We start from the raw sequence: 17,812 nt of genomic DNA on the forward strand, positions 1-17,812 counted from the left end.
CACAGGCTGATTTTTGGGAAGGGGGGGAGGGTGTCCCTGAATGGTAGTTTGGAAATGTGGTCACCCTAACCCCACAGGGAGTGTTATTAGAAGTTATTGCTGAGTAGCTCAAGCCGAGTACTCTCTCCTCATCCCCATGTAACAGCACTGGAAGTCTCAGCAGTCATCACCAAACACCAGCACTGTTATGTGGGAGCATAAACGTAAACCCCATATCAGGCAAAAGCAATACCCCCTTAAACCCACAACTCACTTCACTCCCAGTCAGTAAAAAAGAAAAAAGAAAAAACTTTTTAGGACCATTTTTATTCACTTGATACTCCTCTACATTGATGATCCAGCTCTACAGTCTCTTCTTGCTGTGAGGCAGTCTTGTTGCCACCCCTCACGCTGCCATCGGAATCTTCAGGACCCTGCTGAAGCACTCTTCTATTAGCCAATGAGCAGCATCCTCATCACCACGGAGGACAGATGCCAGCACTCCAAATAGTCTGCAAAAGATAAAGACTTTGCTTATAACACATGCTGTGCATACACACGTATCCTGTGGCCTATGCAATGTTTCATAGTTTAAGTTTTTTTATATACATCAACAGAGAAAGAAGTTGTCACTCGAAAAAGGGCTCTATCTCTCTGAGGAAGGAAGACCTGGGACACAGATTGTTGCATGAACATGGATTCACACAAGCCATTGAGGGATTTAATTTAGCGTTTTTAGAAAAAATGTAATTGACTTTAACCACTTCAGCCCTGGAGGCCACATTTGCGATTCGGCACTGTTTCAAAGCCTTTTAACTGAAAATTGTGCGGTCGTGCGACGTGGCTCCCAAACATAATTGATGTAATTTTATAGAGCTTTCTTTTGGTGGTATTTGATCACCTCTGTGGTTTTTATTTTTTTGCGCTATCAACAAAAATAGAGCGAAAATTAAAAAAATATATATATTTTTTACTGCTTGACATAATAAATATCCTCCAAAAATATATAAAAAAATATATATTTTTTCAGTTTAGGCCAATACATATTCTTCTACATATTTTTGGTAAAACAAAACGCAATAAGCGTTTATTGATTGGTTTGCACGAAAGTTATAGAGTCTACAATATAGGGGATAGTTTTATGGCATTTTTATGAATATATTTTTTTTTAATAGTAATGGCGGCGATCAGCAATTTGTATCATGACTGCGACATTATGGCGGACACATCAGACACTTTTGATGCTATTTTGGGACCATTCACATTTATACAGTGATCAGTGCTATAAAAATGCACTGATTACTGTATAAATGTGACTGGCAGGGAAGGAGCTAACCACTAGGGGGCTAGGAAGGGGTTAAGTGTGTCCTAGGGAGTGATTCTAATTGTGTTGGGGCGGGGCTTACTATGACATGACACTGATCACTGCTCCTGATGAGAGGGAGCAGACGATCAGTGTCCTGTCACTAGGCAGAACAGGGAGATACCTTGTTGTTTTTTTTGTTTTTTTGGCGGCTGGTCGGCAAGCAGTTAATCAGCCATCTTTTCCGAAAAACAAAATGGATAGTCCCTGATAAATATATACAGTACAATGCTGTGAAAAAGTATTTCCCCCCTTTTTGATTTTTTTTTTCTTTTGCAAATTTGTCCCACTAAAATTTCTCAGATCATCAAACAAATGTTATCATTACACAAAGATAATCCAAGTGAATACAAAATGCAGTTTTTAAATGATGGTTTAATTTATTAAGGCAAAAAAGCTGTCCAAACCTGCCTGGTTTTATGTGAAAAAGTAATTTCCCCCTAAACATAATAACTGGTTGTGCCACCCTTGGCGGCAACAACTGCAATTAAGCATTTGCGATAACTGGCAATGAGTCTTTCACATTTCTGTAGACTCAAGCAAGTTTGACCCACTCTTCTTTGCAGAATTGTTTTAATTCAGCCACATTGGAGGGGTTTCCAGCATGAACAGCCTGTGTAAGGTCATGATACAGCATCTCAATTGGATTTAAGTCTGCGCTTTGACTTGGCCACTCCAAAACCTAAATTTTGCTTTGTTTGAACCATTTGGAGGTGGACTTGTTGTTGTGTTTCAGATCATTGTCCTGCTGCATAACCCAAGTGCACTTGAGCTTGAGGTCACAAATTAATGGCCGGACATACTCCTTTAGGATTTTCTTGTAGAGCTCAGAATTCATGGTTCCATCAATTATGGTAAGTTGTCCAGGTCATAAAGCTGCAAAGCAGCCCCAAACCATCATACTACCAACACCTGTTTGACTGTTGGTATGATGTTCTGAAATACTGTATCAGTTTTATGCCAGATGAAACGGGACACACACCTTCCAAAAATTTAAATTTTTGTCTAATCAGTCCACAGAATATTTGCCTAAAAGTCTTGGGGATAATCAATTTTTTTTTTGGTAAATGTGAGAATAGCCTTTGTGTTCTTATTGGTCAGCAGTGGCCTTGGCCTTAGAACTCTCCCATGGATGTCATTTTTGCCCAGTCTCTTTCTTATTGTTGAATCATGAACACTGATCTTACCTGAGGCAAGTGAGGCCTGCAGTTCTTTAGATGTTATTCTGGGTTCTTTTATGACCTCCTGGATGAGTCGTCGTCATGCTCTTGGAGTAATTTTTATAGTCCGGCCACTCCTGGGAAGGTGTACCGCTGTTTCAAGTTATCTCCATTTGTGGACAATGGCTCTCCCCGTGGTTCAATGGAGTTCCAAAGCCTTAGAAATGGCTTTGAAACCCTTCCTAGACCGATACATGTACATTACTTTGTTTCTAATCTATTCTTGAATTTTTTTTTTAAATGTGGCATGATGTGTGGCTTTTTGTGATCTATTAGCGTGCTTCACTTTGTCAGACAGCTTCTATTTATATTATTTCTTGATTCAACAGGTCTGGTAAGGCATGGGTGTGGGAAGTGAAATTTAACTCAGCTTTCCAAAAAATTGTGGATTATCACAGTTCATTCACGATTTAGCATGGGAGGGGGTAATTACTTTTTCACAAAAGGCCAGGCAGGTTTGAACAGCTTTTTTTCCTGCAGTCAGCGCCTACCGATACATGGGCCATAGACTCCCTGCTACAGGCTGAATTAGATAAGGGGTTCATCATTGGCTCCTCACAGTCACCTTTTCAGATTTGGAAAATCAGCCCTATTGGGCTTGTCAAGGGCAAGTTTTCAAATAAACTCTGCTTAGTGTACGACTTGTCTGCATCTCATTTTTCAGGTCAGAAGAGGGGAGAGGATGAGCGAGCACCCCCCAAAGCACCTTGTCCCCATGTTGATTGGGACAAGGGCCTCTTCCTGACAACCCTAGGCTGTGGTTTTTAGGGTCTGCGGGCAGGGGGCTTATCAGAATCTAGAAGCCCCCTTTAACAAGGAGACCCCCAGATCTCTATGTGACCCCATTGCTGAAGAAAAAGCCTGTTGAAGCTCATTTAAAATTTGCTGCACAACATTTAGACCCCTTTCACACTGAGGCACTTTTCAGGCAGCGCCGCAAAAATGGGCGCTTTTAACCCTTTCTTCGGGTTAAAAGCGCCCCAATAGCTGCCAAAAAGTAACGCTAAAACAACGCACCGCCGCCCCAGTGTGAAAGTACCCTTAGACAAGCCTGTGAAACACTGGGAGAATATAGTCTGGTCAGATGAGACCAAAAGTGAACTCTTTGGATGACATAATACACACCATGTTTGGAGGTCAAATGGCACTGGTCATCACCCTAAAAACATCCCAATACCAACAGTGAAGTTTGGAGGTGGGAACTTCATGGTGTGGGGCTGTTTTCTAGCATACGGTACTGGCAAACTTCATATCGTTGAGGGAAGGATGAATGGAAACATGTACCAAGACATTCGTTATAAAAATCTGCTGCCATCTATCAGGATGATGAAGATGAAACAAGGGTGGACATTTCAGCAAGACAATGATCCCAAACACAAAGCCAAGGAAACTTATTTGGCTTCAAAGAAGGAGAATACAGCTGCTAGAATGGCCCAGCCAATCACCTGACATGAATCCAATAGAAAATCTATGAAAAGAACTAAAGATCAGAGTTCATAGAAGAGGCCCATTGACCTTTCCAAGATTTTAATACTGTTTGTCTGGAAGAATGGCCAAAATCACACCCGAGCAATGCATGCAACTAGTTTCTCCATACAGGTGGCATCTTGAAATTGTCATTACCAACAAACGATTTTTTAAGTATTAAAGTATTAAATAACTTTCAGTTAATGTGTTCAATGCTTTTTTTCCTGTGTCATTCCATTGTTATTGCATATAACTACTTCATTTCTGAACTTATTTGTTTTGGTTTCTTTGTATGTATGGATTGCATTCGTTGTTACCGACATGTGGTGAAAATTTCATCTCAATAGCACCTTTAGAAATACACCCACTGGCCACTTTATTAGGTCCACCTGTTCAATTGCTTGGTAATACAAATTTCTAATCAGCCATTTACATGGCAGCAACTCAATGCATTTATGCATCTAGACATGGTGAAGATGACATGCTGAAGTTCAAACTGAACATCAGAATGGGGAAGAATGGGGATTCAAGTGACTTCGAACATGGCATGGTTGTTGATGCGAGACAAGCTGGCCTGAGTATTTCAAAAACTGTTGATCTACTGGCATTTTCATGCACAATCATCTCTGGTCCGAAAATATCCAGTGAGTAGCAGTTGCATGGATGAAAATGCCTTGTTGATGGCATGGAGTAGAATGGGTTGGGATGATAGAAAGGCAACAGTAACTCAACCACTTGTTGCAACCAAGGTATGCAGAGTGCCATATCTGAATGCACAACACATCGAACCTTGAAGTAGATGGACTACAGCAGCAGAAAACCAGATGCCACTCCTGTCAGCTAATAACAGGAAACTTAGGCTACAATTCAAAAAAGCTCACCAAAATTGGACAATAGAAGATCGAAAAAAATGTTCCCTCAATTTCAGCAGTGACATTCAAATGGTAGGGTCAGAATTTAATGTAAACAACATGAAAGCATGGATCCATCCTGCCTTGTATCAAAGGTTCAGGCTGGTGTAGGTGTAATTGTGTGGGGGATAATTTCTTGTCACACTTTGGGCCCCTTAGTACGAATTGCACCTTAGTACCAATTGAGCATTGTTTAAATGCCACAGCCTAATTGAGTATTGTTGCTGACCATGTCCATCCTTTTATGACTACAGTGTACCCATCTTGTGATGGCTCGTTCCAGCAGGATAATGCACTATGTTAGAAAGCTCAAATCATCTCACCACTGGTTTCTAGAACATGACAATGATTTCACTCCAAAAGCCTCCGCAATCATCAAATCTCAATCCAATAGAGCACCTTTGGGTTCTGGTGGAATGGGAGATTTGCATCATGGATGTGCAGCCGACAAATCTGCAGCAACTGTGTGATGCTATCATGTCACTATGGACCAAAATCTCTGAGGAATGTTTCCAACACCTTGTTGAATCTTTGCCATGAAGAATGAAGGCAGTTCTGAAAGCAAAAGTGGGTCCAACCTGGTACTAGCAAGGTGTACCTAATAAAGTGGGCGGTGTGTGTATAGTTACCTAAAAAAAATGGTGACCTATTCAGTACGTATCTTGCCTGCTGTCTATAATAAATAAATGTTTATCTATCTATTATTGTGTAAACCGCTGGCAAAAAAAAAGAAGTGCACCAGTAAGTGAAAATGTCCAAATTAGGCCCAATTAGACATTTTCCCTCCCTTGTGTCATGTGACTCTTTGGTGTAACAAGGTCTCAGGTGTGAATGGGGAGCAGGTGCATTAAATTTGGTGTTATCGCTCTTACTCTCTCATACTGGTCACATAAGTTCCACATGGCACCTCATGGCAAAGAACTCCCCAAGGATCTAAAAAAAGAATTGCTGCTCTAAATAAAGATGGCCTAGGCTATAAGAAGATTTCCAAGACCCTAAAACTGAGCTGCAGCACGGTGGCCAAGACCATACAGAGGTTTAACAGGACAGGTTCCACTCAGAATAGGCCCTACCATGGGCGACCAAATAAGTTATGTGCACATGCTCAGCGTCATATCCAGAGGTTGTCTTTGGGAAATAGATGTATGAGTGCTGCCAGCATTGCTGCAGAGATTGAAGGAGTGGGGGGTTCAGCCTGTCAGTGCTCAGACCATATGCTGCACACTGCATCAAATTGGTCTGCATGGCTGTCATCCCAGAAGGAAGCCTCTTCTAAAGATGATTCACAAGAAAGCCTGCAAACAGTTTGCTGAAGACAAGCAGACTAAAGACATGGATTACTGGAACCATGTCTTGTGGTCTGATGAGACCAAGATAAACTTATTTGATTCAGATAGTGTCAAGCGTGTGTGGCGGCAACCAGGTGAGGAGTACAAAGACAAGTGTGTCTTGCCTATAGTCAAGCATGGTGGTGGGAGTGTCATGGTCTGTGGCTGCATACGTGCTTCCGGCACTGGGGAGCTACAATTCATTGAGGGAACCATGAATGGCAACATGTACTGTGACATGGGATTGATGGTGGTGCCTGCCTCCCTATTGCCTCAAGATGATTGGTTGCTCGCCCGTGGAGCGCAGGTCATCATGCACGGCGGTGTCCATCTCTTCACCGCTGTAAGGTGATTGGCCATGCATCCATGTGTGAGAGGAGTGCACATAGAACAGGTGGAGCGCACGTTTCGGCGGTGCGCTCCACCGTTCTCTCCTCACTACATAGAGGAGGAGACTTTATGGGGAATCACCGAGCATCCTCCAATGCGCATATGATGAGGCCTGCAGCGATCCAATGAAGGATTAGAACAGTCCGATTAGGGGACAGATCCACTATTTCCACTTCCGGTTCTTGGAGCGCACGCTTCAGACGCAGGGCGGAAGCAGGAAGTGATTTGACACGCACGCCGATTCGGAGGTGTGCAGGAGAATGGGGTCTCACGTAAGTGTAATGGTGACATCTATTTAAGCGCAGGGGAGATGGGGGTCCAGTGTATGCCCTTGTAGAAGTCTTTGCAGACGAAACCGGTCGGGTACACTGGTCCCATCCATCTCCCTTCCTGTATGACATTTTTCCATTTTGAATTTGTGGATTTTTGGCTGATGTGGATTTGGATGTGGTGATTTTTGGATTTCAGTGTTGGTGTTTGCAATTTTAATATAACATTTTAAGCTTTTTTACACTATGAGGAGTTTTCCTCCTTTTTTTCCCCGTTTGGAGCTTGTTTTAAGCACAGCTGAATTCATCCATTGGAATTTGGATTGGAGTTCCATATCTGGCAGCAGTCCTATCCAGATGCAGTTTAAGGTCAACCACGTCTAGCGCAAGCAATGAATTGGACCGTGACAATGACCAGATAGGGCAATCGGCCCAATACGCATTAGTGACCCACCGCCGTACGGTGTGTTTGTGGGTCCACGTATTCCGGTAAGGGTATTTAATCTTTTCTGAGTTCCTGGGATTACATCTTTGAGGGGAACCTTCCTTGCTGACCTCACTGGGATTGTTTCTTTATCACTTTCCACAGTGTATGGACACTTATTAATTATTTGAAGTGGATTGATTGTTTCAGGTTTAACCCTTGAACTTCACAGGACTACTCATCACTTCACTGGAGTACACCTACTGTTTATGAACACTCAGTTACAAGGATACTCTATTTAGAGGGGAGTCCTTGCTTTGGACACTTTCAATATCACTCCATAGTATATGTAATAGCCACGTAGTAATTTTAAGGGTGTTATTTTTCTTTTGACACAGCATTTAGAACCCGCGTTTGGGGCGGGCTCCGTATTGGCGCTGCACTTTATTTACCCATTTTTAATACAATATATCCTTTTGTTGTGTTGGCTGCCCACTTTTTTGGTTATTTTAGGATTAGCGCAATATATTCACTTTTTATGTACTGTGACACACTGAAGCGAGCATGATCCCCTCCCTTCAGAGACTGGACCGCAGGGCAGTATTCCAACATAACGACCCCAAACACACCTCCAAGACAACCACTGTCTTGCTAAAGAAGCTGAGGTTAAAGGTGATGGACTGGCCAAGCATGTCTCCAGATCTAAACCCTATTGAGCATCTGTGGGGCATCTTCAAACCGAAGAAGGAGGAGCTCAAGGACTCTAACATCCACCATCTCTGTGATGTCGTCATGAAGGAGGGGAAGAGGACTCCAGTGGCAACCTTTGAAGCGCTGATGAACTCCATGCCCAAGAGGGTTAAGGCAGTGCTGGAAAATAATGGCGGCCACACCAAATATTGACACTTTGGGGCCAATTTGGACATTTTCACTTAGGGGTGTACTCACTTTTGTTGTTAGCAATTTATAGGTAGATTCAGGTACAATCGTGTAAAGTTACGGCGGCGTAACTTAGCCTGTTTAGGCTACGCCGCCGTAAATTAGCTAGGCTAGTAATGATTCTCAATATACTTGCATGCTAATCTACGGCGGCATAGCCTAAAGCGGGCGGGCGTAAGGGCGCCAAATTCAAATGACTTGAAGGGGGGCGTGTTTCATGGTAATGAGGCTTGACCTCACGTTTTTGACGTTTTTTTTCACTGCGCATGCGCCGGGCGACTTCATTTCCCAGTGTGCATTGCGGCTAAGTACGCCGCATGGGCCTATTGATTTTGACGTGGACGTAAATGACGTAAATCTCGATTCACGGACGACTTATGCAAACGACGTAAAAATTTCAAATTTCGATGCGGGAACGGCAGCCATACTTGACATTACTATTCCACTAGAGCCTAGCTCTAACTTTAAGCGGCCTATCTCTTACGTAAACGGCGTAAATCGACTGTGGCGGCCGGGCGTACGTTCGTGAATCGGCGTACAAACTGATTTACATAATCTATGCCGACCGCAATGGAAGCGCCACCTAGCGGCCATCCGAAAAATTGCAATCTAAGATAGGACAGCGCAAGCCGTCCTATCTTAGATATGTTTAAGCGTATCTCTGTTTGAGCATACGCTTAAACATAGGTCGGCGTAGATTCTGAGTTAGATCGACTTATCTACTGATAAGCCGGCCTAACTCTTTCTGAATCTACCTATAAGACATTAATGGCTGTGTGTTGAGTTATTTTGAGGGGACAGCAAATTTACACTGTTATACAAGCTGTACACTCACTACTTTACATTGTAGCAACTTGTTGTTTCTTCAGTGTTGTCACATGGAAAGATATAATAAAATATATGCAAAAATGTGAGGGGTGCACTCACTTTTGTGAGATATTGTCTATCTATCTATCTATAGATATAGATAGATAGATCTATCTATTTATCTATAGATAGATATATCTATAGGCATATCTCTCTATATATATATATATCTATATATATATATATCTATCTATCTATATATATATATATATATATATATATATATATATATATATATATATATATATATATATATATATATATATCTCTATATATCTATATATATATATATATACATACACACACACATACATATATATATATATATATATATATATATATATATATATATATATATATATATATATATATATATATATATATATATATATATATACATATGTATTGTGTTTCTTTGTACCTAGTTGTGTGTGTGTGTGTGTGTAGATAGATAGCAAGATAAATAGATATAGAGATAGACAGCTGACCAGTGTGCTCTTCCCCGCACATGTATGTATGTGGTGCAGTGCTGAAGAGTGTCGGTGCTCCTCCTCCTCTCCTCCCTCCCATCCCCATCCTCCTCCTCCTCCTTCTCCCTCCCCGTCACCTCCATCCTCCCCGCGGCCCCTCCACCCAGACTCACCGATCGGAGGATTGGACGAGGTTGGCTCCGGCACAGGACTCCTCCCGGGGGTCGGATGTGCGCCCATCTCCTGCCTCTCGGGGAGCTGCGAGGCAGCGTGGGGTGCGGTTGGGGGGGCAGCAGGATGCAACTGAATGGAATCAGGGAGCCGGGCGCTGGAGCTATGGATGGAGCCGCTTTTGCCCTTTGAATGCCCCCTCCGTGCCAGCTGCTTTCCTAAGGCTGGAGGGGCGCTGCTGCTGCTGCTGATGCTGGAGGGGTGGCCGGCGCTGGCACCAGGTTGGATGGCATGGCGCAGAGAGAGCCCAGATGAAGGTAGGTGCAGCTCTGTGGCACACACCGCAGTGCCCACCTTCTAGTCTCTTCTTAGGCTCTATGCACTGCCAGGTTGCCTTTTTATGCCTCTTTTTTTCGAGGCTAACTTGTCTGTTATTGCTCAGGATGGCCATGTCTCTCTGGATTTTGCATGTCTTGCTGCCAGGGTTGTGCCCTGTTAGAACATAACATCTGTGGGATTATGCTTTGGCAGTGTTGTTTTTTTTTTTTCTTTTTTTTCTTTGGATTGCCTGTGGCCAGGTTGTCTCTTGATCTATGGTTGTCTATGCTGTCTTCTGTGTCCTAGGAGGTTTTAGCCTCTCCTAGAGTGCTCTGCATTGGGTTGTCTAGGCGGTCTCTATCTCTTTCCGTTGGCTGTCTCTGACATTCCCTGCACGCAGATGATTGCTGACTCCATGTTGTGGCTGAGCCTGTCTCTGGCTGCCCCTGTCCATGGTGCTGAACTGACAGAGCCCACTGATCGGCACCATGGACAGGGGCACTCATAGACAGAGGCAACCTGTATATACAGTACCGGTAATTCGGTACCATGGACAGAGGCACCAATATACAGTGCCGACAATTCAAACCCATGGACAGAGGCAAATATAAATAGTGCCGGCAATTCAGCACCATGGACAGAGTCACCTAAATACAGTACCGACAATTCAGCACCATGGACAGAGTCACCTAAATACAGTACCGACAATTCAGCACCATAGACAGTCACATATAAATAGTGCCGACAATTCAGCACCATGGACAGAGTCACCTATATATATATATATATATATATATTACAGTACAGGTAATTCAGCACCATGGACAGAGTCACCTAAATACAGTACCGACAATTCAGCACCATGGACAGAGCCACCCATATACAGTGCCGCCAATTCAGCACCATGGACAGAGTCACCTATATTTATTATAGTGCAGGTAATTCAGCACCATGGACAGTCACCTAAATACAATGCCGACAATTCAGCACCATGGACAGAGTCATATATATATATATATATATATATATATATATATATATATATATATATATATATATATATATATATATATATACACAATACAAGTAATTCAGCACCATGGACAGTCACCTATATATATTATAGCACTGGTAATTCAGCACAATGGACAGGGGAACCCATATACAGCACCAAGGACAGGAGCACCCATAGACAGTGTTGCCAATTCAGCACCATGGTCAAGGGCAACACCAACTGGTCAGCACCATGAACCCAGACAGGCTCAGCTACATCATAGAACTCAGCACTCGTCTAGATGTTGGCTGGCTACCTTTCCCAACATGCTAATTACATCCACCAGGATGAGAGCAATGTCACCCCCATACATTTCACAGCCTGTGACATCAGATCATCTTTTTCTAAGCATGACAAGGGGCATCAGCAACATACATGGTGCAGCCAGACAGGTAAACAGCATGCACCTTGAGAGATACAGCAGTGGAATACATGGCACTGAAGCTAAACCACACATGATGCATCCTTGAAAAAATTCTGCAAGGTCCTTCTTATGGCAGACACACATGCATCAATTTTATCATTCAATTGGATCGATAAATGATTAAGCAGCCGTAACTTGCCTTGCCTTATAGATCAGACGCGATCGGTCAGGGCGGAATATTATTGTTTTGCATCTATCGGCTGCAGTGAGATAGTTCTGATTAGGAGATTTTGATATTAAAATGCAGATGCGATGAATTACTCAAGATGATATGTTCCTCCTAATGATTGAAACCTGTAATTTTGTTCTATTTATCGAATGGTGATTATAGATCAATTATTTTGATCAAAAGACAATGATAGGGGAAAAAGTAAAAAAAATTCGACGCTTGTATGACCACTATTAGAAATGTCAGCTCCTTATACAGTATGATACATACTAATCTGCTGAAAAGATACAAGACAATAGTAAAATATCTCTGGAGGTAGCAATGGATAATGAATTGCTGCCAACAAATGCATACAGCAGTCTTTTCACGAGTCAGCATCCTACATCAAACAGCATCCCACTAAGATGCCTCTTGCATCCCTGACACATGACACCAGCATAAATCTTACAGCCTTGACATATGTCACTGGCATACCAACAGCTAAGCCAGGAATTCTTATCAACAGATCCTCCATAGCTAAATCTGGCCAGTTCCATATTTTATGTAGTTATCCTGCTCTAATAGAGCTTCTGTCACCCCATTTATATATTATATATATATATGCATCGCATTATCCCCCAGGTATATATCACTAGATCGTAAGCCTATACTGCTCTGTTTGTCTCTGTAGTAGATAATGTGAATGTATTGCTCATAATATGACATTTCTTTATATTCCCTTCAGCTCATTAATGGTTTGTTGTGGTCACGAGCTTGCAAATTAGTGGCAAACTGCCTAAAAGGCCGAGCAGTTAATTTGACATTGTTCTGCAATAGTCATTAGGCGTTGAACTTCATTGCATATGTGTACACAAAATAAATGGGGTCTGTTGCATCTGTTTACGTGTCCTGACAGCTATCGACAACAGCAATGTGTTTTAAAATAGATGGCCCTAGTTCTCTGTTGGTGTATCCCCCCCCCATCCCCCTTACAAATCCGTGCACTTGTTTCTGCAATCTCGCAATTAAAAATGTGCATGGACATATCTTAGGTTTGTCCCTTGTGTTTTCACACTACTAAATATCAAAAGAGAGTTATAATGATTAGAGTTGCAAGCATATGTACAGGAATATGCTTTAATGATGTGATGGTAGTGAGCTCCCAAGTGTTGACTAAGTGCAATTACAAGCTTGGTGGTCACGAGTCGTAAAAGTGTTCTAGGTGAACCATATATTTTCTTTAAAGTAGTACCATATGTAAAGAATAATTAGAACTGGCTTAAAGGCTCTCTTCACCCAAAGCAGGCAAGGTTAAGTTGAACCATCCCCTGGTTTTTACCTACCTTGACATCTTCAAAAACAAGATGATTTTTCTGTAGTCAATTCTGTGTTAACCATGAAGCCATAATGAAGGTGCCACTGTCTTAGAGATGAATCCCTATGTTATTTGTTTATAATGGAGAGTCAATTGGGGGAGTGTGACACCATCATTTGATTTTGTAGCAGATTTGGTGGGTATAGTTTGATTCTGGAGCTCCTAAATTTTTTAGCAGCCAGCATGCAATTTAGTATGCCAACCAGTGGCGGCTGGTGCTAAAAACTTTTGAGGGGGGGGGGCACAAAAAAACTGATTTTTATTTTCTTTTAAATTCTTTTCAAACGCTGCCACTGTGCCATCAAACGCTACCACTGTGCCCTTCAAATTCTGCCACTGTGCCCACCAAATACTGCGACTGTGCCTACCAAATGCTGTGCCCACCAAATGATGCGTGTGTGCCCACCAAATACTGCGACTGTGCCCACCAAATGCTGCGACTGTGCCCACCAAATGCTGCAGTGTGCCATGTGCCCAATGCTACCAGTGTGACAGTGTGCCCAATGCTGCCAGTGTGCCCAATGCTGCCAGTGTGCCGAATGCTGCCAGTGTGCCCCAAACGTTGCCCCCCGCATGCCCCCCATCTGCCCGGCCCTTACCTTGTCTCAGGTCGGCAACGGGAGACAGCGGCAGGCGGCGAGCGGTGTCCTCCCATTCTTCCTCAATAAGGAAGACTCTTCTCCTGACCGCTCCTCCTCACGTTCTTTCAAGCCTGTTCCTTCAGCCAATCAGGTGACCGGTAACCAGACCCGGTGAACCTGATTGGCTGAGAGGTGGGTCAGTGTTAGGGAAGCGATACCCTAACACAGCACTGTGTAACCAGGGAACTCACAGCCTGTGCACCCTCTGTTTAACCATTTGGAAGATGATTAGAGCCCACAGGCTCTAATCAGGAAGCCTATTAGAGCCTCTCGCTCTAATCAGGCACTTCCAAAAAACACCCACCACTGTTATTCAGATGGCCGGCACTCAACAGGGGCCCAGACACCTGAATAGTGGGCAGCAGCGGTGACAATACATAGATTAATGCAATGCATGAATCTATGTATTGTTGATTGATGTGTGCTGGAGAGAGGGGGCGGCGCTCCTGTGCCCACTATGGACACACCACCACTGATGCCAACATATGCACAGCCCTTGAAAATATATTCTTTGGGCATGGGTGACCATTAAGCATTGCTTGTAGCCATTGGCTCAGCTTAGCCATGATTAGAAGTGCATCTCTCATCCATTTTGTGACCAGTATGGCCTGTTTGTCAGCTGTTTTGCTTCATGATATGGCAGTGTTGCTAAAGACAGATAAAGCACTAGGCAAGGAGTAGCTGTTTCCATTATGCTTAGGTGACAAGTGCTCATTAAAGTCATATTTTGGAAGGAAGCTAAGAGCTTCTTGTAGTTTATTCACATCTTATCTAAGAAGGTTGTTAGTCATTCAGGTTAGAGGAAACCTAGCCCTAGAAGCAGTAAGTCAAAGTAAACTAACATTGCTTATTATTCTAGAAGAGCCTTTCTCAATTAGGGTTCCTACAGAGGTTGCTAGAGAGAGAGAGAGAGAGAGAGAGAGAGAGAGAGAGAGAGAGACTTGTAAAAGCGCAACACATGCCAACTGAATCGCCTCTTGGCGCTGTATCCATTTCATGGGTAAGGAACCCCTTGACCTCAGAAGAGATGGGTTTTAACCTTTCTTCTGAAGGCCAAGTGGTCTGACTCCAGTCGGATGGTGGTTGGTAGCGCATTCCACAGGCGAAGTCCCTGGACTGCAAATCTTCGATCTCCTTTGGACTTGTATCTGGCTTTGGGTATCTGGGTATCTGGAGGAGGTTTTGATTGGTGGATCGCAGAATGCGATTGGGGTTATGGGCTTTTATTTTTTCGCATAGATATTGGGGGGCGTTGCCTTGAATACACTTATGTATTAGACAGAGTGCCTTGAAAGTGATTCTGTCTTTTACTGTCAACCAATGAAGGGATCTCAGTGAAGGTGAGATTGATTCCCATGGTTTTTTCCCAGTCACTAGTCGAGCGGCCGTATTTTGAACGACTTGCAGACGAGTGATTTGGTATTTGGGGAGTCCTAGATAGAGGGCATTTGCTAGGGATTCTCTAAGCAATGTCTGCCTCTGAAATAAGTAACTACTGACAACAATGCTCTTTTTAGCTATCTGTAAGGCCTCGTACACACGACCGAGTTTCTCGGCAAAAACCAGCAAGAAACTTGCTAGGATTTTTTTTTTTGCCGAGGAAACCGGTCGTGTGTACATTTTTTGACGAGGAAACTGTCGAGGATCCCGTTGAGGCAAAAATAGAGCATGTCTTCTTTTTCCTCAACGGGAATGGAGAAACTTGCCTTGTCGAGTTCCTCGACAGCCTAACAAGGAACTCGACGAGGAAAATGATGTGTTTCGCCCGTCGAGTTCCTCGGTCGTGTGTACGAGGCCTAAGGAGGGAATTCTTACTCCTGACCAAAAATGGAAGAAATATTCTTCCCAGTGACAATCACACTAATGTAGCATGAACTTAGCTAAAACCAGAAAGATATTTTAAGGCTCTAAAAAGGTTAGAAAGGGCCATTATACAAACAATTCCACTGTGCAATAACCAGCTTGGATATCTTGTATTAGGGAATATAGTAAAATGAGCATGACATTGCCTGTAACCACCAATCCGATTTCACCATTTAGCATTAAAAAGCCAACTGAATTTGAATACTGGGACAATCTAAGTAGCCACAACTCAAGAAAAATCAAAAAGTGATATAGTAACACTTTTAATACCTTATACCACATACACATGATCGGAAATTCTGACAAGAAAAGTGAGCTTTTGGTCGGAAATTCTGAGGCCTCGTACACACGACAGAGTTTCTCGGCAGAATTCGGCGAGAAACTCGGTCAGAGCCGGATTCTGCCGAGAAACTCTGTCGTGTGTACACTTTCGGCCCGATGGAGGCGCCGAGGAACTCGTCGAGAAAATAGAGAACATGTTCTCTATTTTCTCGTTGTTCTATGGGAGCTCTCGGCCCGCCGAGCTCCTCGGCGGCTTCAGGGCTGAACTGGCCGAGGAACTCGATGTGTTTGGCACGTCGAGTTCCTCGGCCGTGTGTACGAGGCCTCACTGTATGCATGCTCCATCAGACTTTTGCTGTCAGAATTTCCGCCAACAAAAGTTTGAGAGCAGGTTCTCTATTTTTCCGATGAAAAAGTTCCCATTGGAAAATCCACTCGTCTGTATGCAATTCCGATGCGCAAAAAAACGTGCATGCTCAGAATTAAGCATGAAGAGCCGAACTGCCTATTGAACTTCATTGATCTCGGCTCGTCATAGTGTTGTACGTCACTGCGTTCTTGACGGTCGGAATTGGCGGATCGTGTGAAGTTTGAGCCAACATTCCGTCAGAAAAAAAATACACGGTTTTCTTGTCGGAATTCGCCGATCGTGTGTATGCGGCATTGTAATTGAATCTGGCTGTCGCCATGTATTTTACTAATTCAAGAAAAAAATTTTTTACTGTGTGTGCGCCACTGGGAAGATTTCTCTTTGTTTTCTTCCACAGAGACACAACACAACAGGAAGTATATGAAAATCTCTCCAAAGTAGGGGAAATGCCCTTCCCCCTGGTTGGTGGTGGTTATAAAGATATTCTTTAATTAAAATAGTAAACATGTTATACAGTACTTACCTGCTCTGTGGAATGGTATTGTACAGAATGGGTATTTAACCTCCTCTTATCAGGTTCCTCACCAACACTGTCCGCTCCACCTCAGAGTGGTCCCGTACCTTCTGTCTGCTCCCTATCTTTTCTAAATGCCTCCATGGCAAGCTGTGTGCTGCGAGGGCACTCGTGGGTGCCCTCCCAAGCTGTGCTATGTACATCTATAGACACTTACATTGGAGCTCTGCCCTGCCCCCACCCAGCTCCCTGCTTACAGGATTTAATCGACAGTAGCAGGAGCCAATGGCTCCTGCGGCTACTTCTGTGACCTATAAATACAGGAAGAGAGCAGCTCAATGCATGGGACTTTGACCCCAGAAAGGGAATTGAGGAAAAATGGGAAATGTGGTGTATGGCCAAAAATCAAGTTTTGCCTATCAGATTTATAGCAAGCTAAACAAAAATTCTGATTGCCTATTAGTATAGGATTATTATTTTTTTCTTATGGTTGAACTAGATGGACTTGTGTATTTTTTCAACATGACTAACTATGTTACTATGTAATATCTCCATTTTGTGTTCATTCTCCTGCAGTGCATTTCCCATTTTAATTTTACTTCTAAAGTGAAGCTCCAGCCAAACCACTGTTTTGCTTGTAGTAGGGTCACTGTCAGTGTTAGGGTCACTGCCAGGTTTTCATCGCTGTCTGTGTCCTCATTGGAGAGATTTACCTTCACGTTCTGCCCTTGTAACCTCTGTCAAATCTTCCCTAATGAGATCACAGAGAGCAATAAAATCTCAACAAAGATCCTCCTGACCCGCATTTGTGTGCCGATGTGTGTTGTATTGCACATCAACTTGTTAGTGTGCGTTATATTTGGTCAACCTGTTATTTTGAATGGGCTACCAACACACCATATGGCAGTAGTGAATTGGTGAATAGGTTGCAATGGATAGGTATGTAGCTGTCCTACCCAAAACTAATAACAGTGGTTGGCTGACAATTTTATATAAGATAATAGTGAATGTCTAATTGCCAATAT

At 43.1% G+C, this 17,812-nt stretch overlaps 1 protein-coding gene and 1 long non-coding RNA gene across 2 annotated transcripts in view; one reads left to right on the plus strand and one right to left on the minus strand.

Moving 5' to 3' along the window:
• Positions 1–287: 287 nt before the first annotated feature.
• On the minus strand, positions 288–10,642 carry LOC120913446. The gene is made up of 2 exons (XR_005743517.1): positions 9,801–10,642; positions 288–491 (listed from the first exon to the last, which is right to left on the minus strand). It is a non-coding gene; the product is annotated as an uncharacterized LOC120913446 (long non-coding RNA).
• The window catches only part of LRFN1 (leucine rich repeat and fibronectin type III domain containing 1), a 213,001-nt gene continuing 204,973 nt past the window's right edge, over positions 9,785–17,812 (plus strand). The window contains exon 1 of the mRNA XM_040323373.1: positions 9,785–10,115. The gene's annotated coding sequence lies outside the window, so the exon portion shown is untranslated. The remainder of the gene's footprint in view (positions 10,116–17,812) is intronic.

This window comes from Rana temporaria, chromosome 9 (genome assembly GCF_905171775.1).
Source record: "Rana temporaria chromosome 9, aRanTem1.1, whole genome shotgun sequence".
Lineage (NCBI taxonomy): Eukaryota > Metazoa > Chordata > Amphibia > Anura > Ranidae > Rana > Rana temporaria.